Raw genomic sequence first — 10,922 nt, forward strand, 5'->3', positions numbered from 1 at the left:
CGTGGCGCTGTAGGGCTTACGCGGCCACCATCAGAATTTTCAAAATCAACCTCCTCATCATCCTCTATAACAGGTCTCTTCTCCTGCGACTTGGAAGAATCAAAAATAGTCTCACGAGGAGGGCTGCGCGCAGGAGGAGGTGAGGGAGGTCTTGACGCTGTTAGAGTAGCGCGAAATATAGTCTCCTGCTCCTTAGTGATCCCAATAAGGGGAGATTCAGTACTTGTTAGAGCAGGAGCAGAACTAACGGCGCCAGCAAGCAGTGCCACCAGCAGCTTGTGTGCCAGTTATAATTCCTATGAAAAAACCAACAAGGAGAAATGATTCATGACTTGAACTAAAGGAAAAAATCAGACAATCAAAGCGCAATAAATACCTTGGCGCACCGCAGTCCGCGAATTAAGCATCGCCATAAAGTCCATTTTCCCCCTTTTTGAGGGCAAAACAGAGGACTTCAAAACAACCTTCGGCATAGCCTTGGCACCTTGCTGCGCCTGAGGTTGAGCCATCAACGTTGCCGGCTCTACAAACATTTGAGTGAACAAAGCTTCATTAATAACTCTATCGAAAAAACGCTCATAAAACAACAAAATATAAACAAAGTATACCTGTTGGAGAAGACGAAACAGCAGGCGCAGCACCGCTTCCCTTGTCCGTCGCGCGCAGAGATGAGGTGGCAGCACCATACCTCGTGTGGACTGGAGGACTGCCCACACCTTGAGGCAAAGAAGACGAGGAAAACTTGGAAGTAAAACCCTTGGTTTTCTCAAGTCCCTTCACTTGAGTAGGAGGAAGATTCTAGGCAACAGAGGCATCATCTTTTTTCTGTTTTTTACTGGCCCCTGCGCCAGTCTTGCCTTTAGCCTTACGCTTGAGTTTTTGCACTTCAGCTTCTGCCTCCTCCCCTTCCTCTTCCACAGGCTCCAACTCATAATTAGCGAGCGCATCTACAATACGCCCAACAGAAATGTTAAAACCAAATTTGGTATTCTAAGGGCCTAAACACAAATACAAGGGCTTACCAGGCGCATCGCTGTCAAAGCAAAACTCTAAGTCGACAGGGATGAACATATCATCGAAGCGATCAGGGAAAGCAACTTCCCCAGCGTTCAGGGCGACAGAGCCACCTTCTGTATGCTCGTCATAGGCGGCGTGGATGTATTCCTTGCTTTCTGCATAAAACAAGACAAGTGATATCAACAAAACGAATTATACTCGCGCAAAATTAATGCAATGAACAAACAACCCACCTAAGCCATCAACATGGATGACAGGCTCAGTCTCGCTGTCAGTCCACCTCTTGCTCATACCAACCCCTACCAACGCTTCCTCGCAAATATTTTTGGCGGGGGATGGTTCAGCAGTTAATTTTTTAACCCATGTGCCCGTTGGGTTCTTAAGGACATTGTCATCCGCGGGCGCAGAAGTGATCGCGCGCACAGTCATGTGGATTGGAATAACACCAGCTTTGACGTAGAAAAACTTCTCAGTCCAGTCATGAAGGCTCTTAAAAGTGACAGTAGAGCATTTAACCTTCTGACTGCGCGGAGTAAACGAAAACCAAGAATCTTGAACCTTTGGTTTATAGAAATATTGAAAGCGGCGAGGAGTAGGCTCTTCGCGCTGAGCTTTGCACATAAACTCAAAATGAGTCATGCGCACCAACCCAAAAGGGTGAACTTGGGATATGTGAATCCCATAAAATTGAAGGAGCGCACCTATAAACCTTGTCATCGGAAGACGAAGGTTACAGTGAGTAAGAAAATGAGAATATAGAGAGATATAGCCGGCAGGAGGATCCGCAGCCGTCTGCCCGGCTGCCGGGAGCAGACAACCATACTCAGGGAGAAAACCCTGAGAAGCAATGAGACCATCAAGCTCAAGCTGTTTCAATTTGCAGGGGATCTCGTCCCATCTTTTCGCCGTTTTATTCTTTCCCTCCTCCTCCGACGAAGCCTCGGCAACCCGAGTACCCTTGCCGGTTTTCTTCAAAGTAGACATAACCACTGATTTCACACGGCCTTTACTAGGGGAAATTGTGGTGTCTGGGTTATCAGACATACAATTGCGAATCGAACAATATGGTTACTTTAAGCACGGAATTCAGGGACAAAGACGAAAGCTCTTAATCGGAATGTAAATGATAGGCAAAAGCTCTGAAAATGACAGTGGAGATGAAGAAAAAACCGTTCAAAAGGTTTGGTTTTATAGGCCCAGGAGAGAGAGAGAGAAACAAGTAATAATCAGATCTACGCTCACGCGCCCCCACTCGCAGGCGTAGGTCAACATAAGCGCGACACGTGTTCCTGACACTGTATGAGGAGACGTGAAAAGCCACTGTAGCACCTCGAGCACACGAAAGGTCTGACACATAACGTCTCCATCTCTGATGCATGTCAACACCAACCAACCACGTGCATTGACGATTCGTTTTAACCAAAGGGATGGAATTTCGCGCAACGCGCGTACAAGAAAAGAAAAAGAAAAAACAAGCCCTATTGAAAAAGCAAACTATTAAGTCTAATACCTATCTTACCTCGCTCGCGCAAGACAAGACACACATTAGACTGGGGGGCTTGAAGAGGTATGCACCCGCCTTAACATCGAGCGGGGCGGGTCAACCCACAAGATATACACAAGAGGCTTGAAATCAGGATGTCATGAAGACACAAAGCCAAAACCTATGCGCAAGCGCATGAAACATCTGCGCGTGGCACATATCACATATGCGCAAGCGCATGAAACATCTGTGAGAATAAAGAGAAGACCTTGCGCATCCCCGGGATAGGCGCATAAAGGCCGCGCGTAAGCGACACACAACAAATGAGACAATAGACTAATCCAAATCAGGATAAGGACAACCATGATTGTACTCATCAGGAAACCTTCCAGAAGGTATCTTTTAAGGAATAAAGAATGTGCTGATGTTGACAGCTGCCAATGAAGGGTGGACAACTCAGCAAAGCCCATGTGCCACCACGTGATGGCACATGGGTCAGGTGAAATACCTTGGTCAGAGAATAATCAATGAAAAAGCACCAGGTGTCCTAAGTACACGTGGCGCGAAGCAATAGGAGGAGGCCAAAAAGGCCCTAATTGGGTCTGAAACCAGCCATTGGAAACCCTAATACTATAAATACCACACCACCTCCACGGTTGGAGGGGGGCAGGAAAATATACTCTAAATCTTTTACTCATTTTCACATCCTGATTATCCCATCCTACAATATCTGATTCTCACACCGGAGGGTTACCCCAAAGAGGACCCCTCTGTCCCTTTCTGAGGGGTAAGCTAACGGTGCTGTTCGTTTTGTATGTGGAAGAACTCGTATCTCAGAAAACCATCGGTGATAGCACACTCGTACCCGAGGGACGTTGATCGTATACAAGTAAGTCGATCCACGCTTCTTCAATAAACAAAGAGAGTACCATGTAAAAAGGGTGACATGCACTTCATTGCATTCTACAACCTCGACACTAGCTTATACTTTACGGCTAACATACATCTTTGGAACTTAACGACTATATTGACAAACATATGTTCATTAGTTTATTTCTTCAGTGTAGAACAATATCGTAGTAGTTTCGAGAGTCTGGAGATGGCCATATACAACATTTATATCATTTGTGTTTATGAAACATGCATTGATGCATACTTTAGATCATCATACATAGGAATCATTTATTCTTGATTACATAAGTAGTTACGCATAAGTGAGATACTATAAGAGATATGATATGACCACATTCAGCACAATCAAGATTGCTCGCAACATGTCATACACGTGCCCTGGGCACATGGGCACTTTATGGAATGTGGTGCGTTTGTTAATATGTTTTCAAGCGAGTAGTTAGATGTTTTTTGTCGCTTAAAAAACTTTGTGAAAATATTTTGACTTTTTTTAACTATACGTGAAAGTAGGTGATATTTATTTGAAATTTTATAGAAACATATCATTTATTTAAATAACATGCTGAGAATGATATATTGATTATTTCTCTAAAATATGTGCTTAACCATGTGAAAAAAGGGTGTAATACAAAAACGGTTACATAATCGTCCACCCCTCTATCTTATTAAATCATTAATATACTATGTAAAAATGATTTATATGGTTTTTGTAGTTTTAACATAAAACTAGTTATGAAAAGAAAACGTCTAATACATATACATGACAAAAACGCTAAAACTCTTAAAATTGTTCTTATTAAAAAAATCAAAACCCAAGTTATCATCAAAAACATTTAAATCAAATTCAAATTAAAACTTTGTTTGATAAGTTAAGGACCTAAGAGTTATACACATTATTTGAATTTTATGTGCTTTTTTTTCAATTACTAAGACTGAGGGGTGTGGGGCTTCAACGGGACGCTAGAGCCCCTCCGCTCGCGCCACCAGGCGCTAACACCACACCACCAGGGGCGCTAGCGGGGCGCTAGCGGGAAAAACAAGGCAGACGTGAGCTTGTTAGCGGGAGAAGAGAGAGAGGAGGCACACCTTTTGATGTTTTTTGGACCGTTGGGGAGCCGAAAAAAACAAAAAAAATATATATTTTCTATATAATTATACTCCATTTCACCCATTTTTATACCAAAACTTCAAACCTTCACCCAAAAATGGCTGGAAATTGGTTCCCAAACCTTGATTCAGATTATCTTGATGACGATTTATAGTCGTCACCGCACCAACCGATGTTTTATTCGGAGCCGCAAGAATCATCCGGCTTTCAACCATCCAACACAAAACCGTCTCCTAACTTTGTTGTTCCGGAGACACAAGAATCACAAGGTGAAGCTACGGGACCAAAAAGAAGCGTCCACCGGAAAAAACCAGTTGCAACGGACGGGTCGGGACCAGCTTCGACTCCGAGGACGAAACGGAAAGCCACTCTGTGGTCATCGGATGAGAAGGAAGCCTTGTGTCGGGCTTGGATAGTCATTTCTGAGGATCGGCGTTGCGGTAATTGTTTTAACGTTTTTAAAAAAGATTTTTAATAAAAAAGTTAAATAAAAAAGTTAAATGGAAATCTAATTTATTTATTCATTGTGCAGCTGACTACCAACATAGAAAGATTTTTTGGACAAAGGTTAGGGAGACGTTCTACATGCTCGTTGGGAGTACAGAGCGGAACGCCGATATGATTTCGGGTCGGTGGTCCGAAATCAGAAAATTTGTCGGCTTGGTTACTAATCTTTTCAACAGGAACAGCGGTCGTATGAGACCAAGTGGCAGTGATGATTTGGCGGTTTACAATTTCACGGTCGAAGAGTGGAAGCAGGAGTGTTTGCGGAGGTATGGGATGGTGAAGACGTGGGACGATTTAAAGTTGTGGAACAGGTTAAAAAAGGTGTTCCAAGTGGGTTGAGCTGGTGGCGCCGGACTTTGATGCGGAAGTAGGGCCGAAACGGACTAAAACTAGTTCGTCTGGAGCGTATAGCACTTCAACCGGGTCGGATTGCCGCGTTAGATTCGACCTAAACATTGCGGAGGAGGAAACGTCTTCACCACCGAGGAGGCGGCCATTGGGAAGGGATGCCAAGGGGAAAAAACCGGCTGAGGGGGAAGCCGTAAACATCGCCAATCTTGTTGAATCCCTCAATAAATTCAACAAAACCATGGAGGTGGTCTCTTATGACAAAAAGGAAAAAAACTCGAATGAGAGATTTGGACTTTCTTACTAGAGACTTCAGTAACCTAAATCCGGTCGATCAAATGCTAATGGAAAAGCAAAAGGAACGTATCCGAAAGAGGTTGATCGAAGAAGACCAAGCCGAAGAATAAGAAGAATGTTTCTTTTTAGTACTTTAATTTTTATTTTATTTTTAGATATTAATGTGTTTTTTTATTAATGTGTGTTTTTTTTAATAATTTATGAGTTTTTTTAATAATAAGTTGTTTGAATATATTTATAAAAAAATAAAAAAAAAATTTCGCTGGAGCCTCTACTGGAGCCCCTCCACACCAGGGGCCAGGGGCTCCACCAGGGGCTCCAACTCCCCCCTTATCCAGTTTCTCTATCTGCCACACGTCATAATATTATTGGTTCTTGCCCCCACTAAAACCTCCACTAAAGCCCCCACACCCCTTAGTCTAATTGGTGATACAAAGTCTACGTACTATTACATCATTGACATATATCATATCATACAAGTACACCATCTCTGTTCATGGTCCTACTCTGTCGGTGGCTCCCTATTTGGCCCACCCACGAGTCTTCTTTCCCTTGTCATCTACTCATCTCATAAGACATGGTGTTTTTTCATATTAATATGTTTATATTATTTGATATAATAATATATATAGTATATTAAAAAGTAAAAGTTAAAATTGAATTGTGAATTGTGAATAAAAGACTTTAATTGATGATTTGATATTTGAGGTAACATAAGTGGTTGTGTTTTTGTTTGATCATTTGAATGTTGGCCTACACCAATTATTAAAATTGAAGGGTTTATGAATCGCCTCTTAAAGTTGACTAAAAATGTATGTAGGGGTCATACATGGACCGTTTTGTTAGAAAATGAATAACTATATGGACTGATTTGGTGTTAAAAGGTGCCTCAAATCCCTTCAATTGATGGATGTTGTCGTTGATTTGGTGTTACATGACGCATGGTATCTCCTCGATTGATGGAAGTTGTCTTTTGATTTAAAATAACAAGATGTCTTTGATTTCATGCCTGTTATGTGGGTAGGATTGGTATCGGGTAACTGGATGAAGAGAGAACGGAACGAACAACATGATAAAATAGATCATTATCATTCATTTATCATGTTTGGTTAACATGTGAGAATGAAATGAATCATTATTTTATGATACTTGGTAGGCATAAAAAGGATTAAAGACTCATTCATGAAAAACAATGAAAAAATACCATTGCCTCAAAATAAAGAAAATTTTATCAAAATAAAAAAAAGCAATGGTGGTGGTGTTGGCGACGTGGTGGTGTTGGCGATGGTAGCAGTGATGGTGATGGTTGTGGCGACGACGACGGTGGTGACAGTGACAGTGGTGGTGTCGGTGTGGTAGTGGACGTCTGCAATGGTGATGCTGGTAACGATGGCAGTGTTGGTGGTGGCAACAATGGTGGCTAGGTGGTGTTGGTGGTGGGGATGTTATGATTAACATGTTTTAGTGTATTGTATGAGGTAAATGACAAGACATTTAGGTAGCGTTTGGTATGAAGTAATGGTAGGCGGAATGGAATGGATTATTCCAAAGGAATAAAATAAAACATGTTTGGTTGTCTTTATCAATGGAATGAATTATTACTAAGGAATGAAAATCCTTCCATATATATAACATTTTTCATTCCTTAGTAACATGTGCTATTTTTTCATTCCTTCAAAGAATGAAATGAAATGATCAACAATTATTATTATTATTATTATTATTATATAACTATTTTTTTAATTATAATAATTATTATATTTTTTTATTATCATATTGCATTATGTTATTATCGTTTCATTAACTAATAAAAAAATATGTGTGTATAGTTTACTATTTAATAATAAAATAATAATAAAGTGATATTCATTTCATTCTTATGTGGTAACCAAATAAGATAATAAAATGGTAATAATTTATTTCATTCATTTGTCCATTTTATTCCATTCTCTATTCCATTCATTCGTTCATTTCATTACGTCATACAACAAACCCTTATATTTGATACAGATTAAAATCTATATTGATTTGTAGATAAAAATAAATAGGATGACATGATGTATTTAAATTGACTAGACGAGTGCCCGCGCGATGCAGCGGGTGTTTGAACGTGAACCCTGTTAATCACATAACAATTATGAGTGTTCATGGTTCGGTTTAAAACCTTGAACCGGTCATCGGTTTGGTTTCACCGCTGAGTTTTTTTTACTTTCAGTCGGTTGTTTTTTACTTCCTTTTTCATTTCAAGTATCATATTTTGACTTAGTTGGAATTGATGATACGGTTAAATTAATAATCATTTTAAACAAATTTAACTATTGAAGCTTAAACTGTTAAACCAAACCAAACCAAACCAAACCAGAACCGGATCGTTAATAACAGCTTGGCTTCAATTTTTAATGGTTTAGTTTTGGTTTTGGATGACAAAAGATAGGTACTAACGGTTGGACTCACAAGCTTATAACTTAAAAACAATCAAAACCGGCATTGAACATCCCTACGCAACATATTAACTTTTTTAATGAAAAAAATTATAACAATATTATACTCAAATTAAAGAGAATAAAATACTCGTTTTTATGGTGCAATATTTTTACAAAAATATTAACGTATGAAAAACTTATTGTCGTTTAAAAATCGTGGGTGAGAAGTTGGTTTAAAATTGAAACTAAAAAAAGAATATGGTTAAAGATGAAGGGCCAACTTGTAAGCTGGGTGATTTGTGTTTAAAAAACAAGCATACCCCTAATTACACATGTACTTTATATATTAATACTTGTAAAACTCTTAAAACCAAGTGTCTTAATTTGCCCTTGTTTGGTGTATTATATAAAGTATAGATACTGAACATTATGTACTAGAGTTGTTATACATCAAACCTTTAGAATAAAAATAGGGAAAAGCACATTGTTTTGGATGTAAATGGAATACTTGAAGTGTCACTAGAATTATAATTCCATAATTTTGCTGGACTTTGTTAATAAACAAAGAAGTTTGATATGATTAAAGTATTATTCTTTTTTTTTCACTTCTTTACAACTATTGATAACTAATTATAGTTGTAATCTTTTTTTCTTCTCGATATTTAACACGTACTTTTAGCATACACGCCATTTTTTCTCTTCTATTTCTAGTGATTGTGAGAGGGGCGTTTCACTATGGTACCTTAAGTTCTACCGATCATGCAATGTCATGTCATTTATATCATACAATACACTAAAACATGCTAATCACAAGTAGCACTCCTCTTAAATACCCTAAGATCATTTTTTCATATATAAATATGCAGATAATGAATGATCGGATAAGTAAAGATTGAGGACCCACTCTCACTCCAACCTCTTATATACCCGAATAGGTGACTACAAGCTTCACTCCACTACCATAATAGAAAGGGTTGGCAGGTGTACCCTAGGAGTGTATCTTACCCGGTTATGGTACATGCATGGTGCCCTCATACCCTTATATAACATGTGGATTTGAACATTTTCAATTTCAATATATAAACTGCACAAATACTCAATTGATACCTGGGTTCATTTTTGTATTTTTTATGTAAGCTTCCTGGTTTGGATCTAATATGAACTTGGTGAGTTGGTTCAAAATTGGAAACCGATCATTAGTAAATTTAAATATGAGTTATCGAGTTGGAAAGCTGAGTACCCATTCATTCGGAAGTAGGATCACACTTATAAAAGCGCTTCTTGGAAGCTTGCCTATATATTTTATGTCTTTATCCACAAAATATGTGGATTGCTTGTGGAAGAATGTTGGAATTGGTAGCATTTGAGCATCATATATGGCTTTGCTTTCATAGTGGCTTTTGAGATACAAAATGAAATCAACAAGCCTATGAATTCAGACAATAAAAAACGTACATTTTCCAAGGAGGATTTGGTTGAGCATACCGGTAAGGAAATCAATTAGTGGATCGTGCAATAATATTTTGAGAATGCTAGCTATTGGAGTGAAGAAGTTAAACATCGATTCTTTCAGCCTCTTGAAAGTAAAACTGGAAACGTTGAATACACAATGTTTTTGGTGAGGATATGTTAGAAAAAACGTTTTATCAAACTTATTCTAATTAGAGAAATGTACAAGAGTAGTAAAGTTGTTGTGGGGGTTCGAGAACAAGAAATTGGCTTTGTTGGATATTGGAATTAGAAGAGGAATCCGACTAAGGAAGATGAAATCAGAGAGTTAAATGAGTGTATGATCTTCTAAGTTCGTTTTCGTAGGTTATCAGATGCATTAGATGAGTCTGTTTGGTCTGGAAGCAATCCATGTCAGTTCTTGGTTCACTCAACTTTGTCAACCGAGTCTAAAATATGCAACAAAAAAAAATCTACGATATTGGTGTCATTGATGAGGTTTATTAATTTGCAAGGTGAGAAATGATCGAGTTTTCAAAGATAACAATCCATTTATACAAGGTTGTAGAGGAACTAAAAGCAAGCTCGGTTCTTCGGATTAAGAATGGAGCTAAGATGTGTCTATTGAAGTGAATGACCGGTGTAATTTTAATATATGCTTTTAATTTTCTCTTGTGCTTGTGTTATTATGTTATTCTAGCTACAAGCTAGCTTTTTTAGAATTTTAGAAACTTTTTAGTAGTTAAAAAACTAAATGTTTTATTTAATAAAATTAAATGGATCGGTATTTCCGTGATTGAAAGATACTAAATGGAATGTGGTATGAGGCTCATTAGACAAGAAATAATGGATAAACACAACATCATCATCATCATCATCATCATCATCATCATCATCATCATCGTACTCAGTATATCCCACCAATAGCAATGCTATGGTAGGGTCTGAGGAGGGTAAGATGTAGACAGTCTTACCTCTATCCCATAGGGATAGAGAGGCTGCTTCCGGTGAGACCCCCGGCTCGAATGGATAAACACAACAAATGATTCAAAACTTTTAAGATCCTATAAGTGCATTTATTCATGCCGACAAATTTGCATAATTGCATATTGACTAGAGGTGCATAAACCGGTTTTTACACTTAAACCGGTTCGGGTTGGTCAATAAAAGTCAAAATCGGTTTATGATCGGTTTCGGTTCGGGTTGAAACCGGTTTCATGAACAATGACTATGGTTTCGGTTCGGTTTTTGATCGGTTTCGGTTCGGGCTTTGGCCGGTTTTTTCCTGGTTTTGACATGTTTCGGTTCGGTTAACCGTTTTGGAACCGGTTTTGGTGGAGAAAATTACAAACCGGTTCCAAACTCACGGTTTCAATCG

This window comes from Bidens hawaiensis, unplaced genomic scaffold (assembly GCF_021521415.1).
Source record: "Bidens hawaiensis isolate Kalapana, Puna unplaced genomic scaffold, B.hawaiensis_p1.1 tig00034153_1, whole genome shotgun sequence".
Lineage (NCBI taxonomy): Eukaryota > Viridiplantae > Streptophyta > Magnoliopsida > Asterales > Asteraceae > Bidens > Bidens hawaiensis.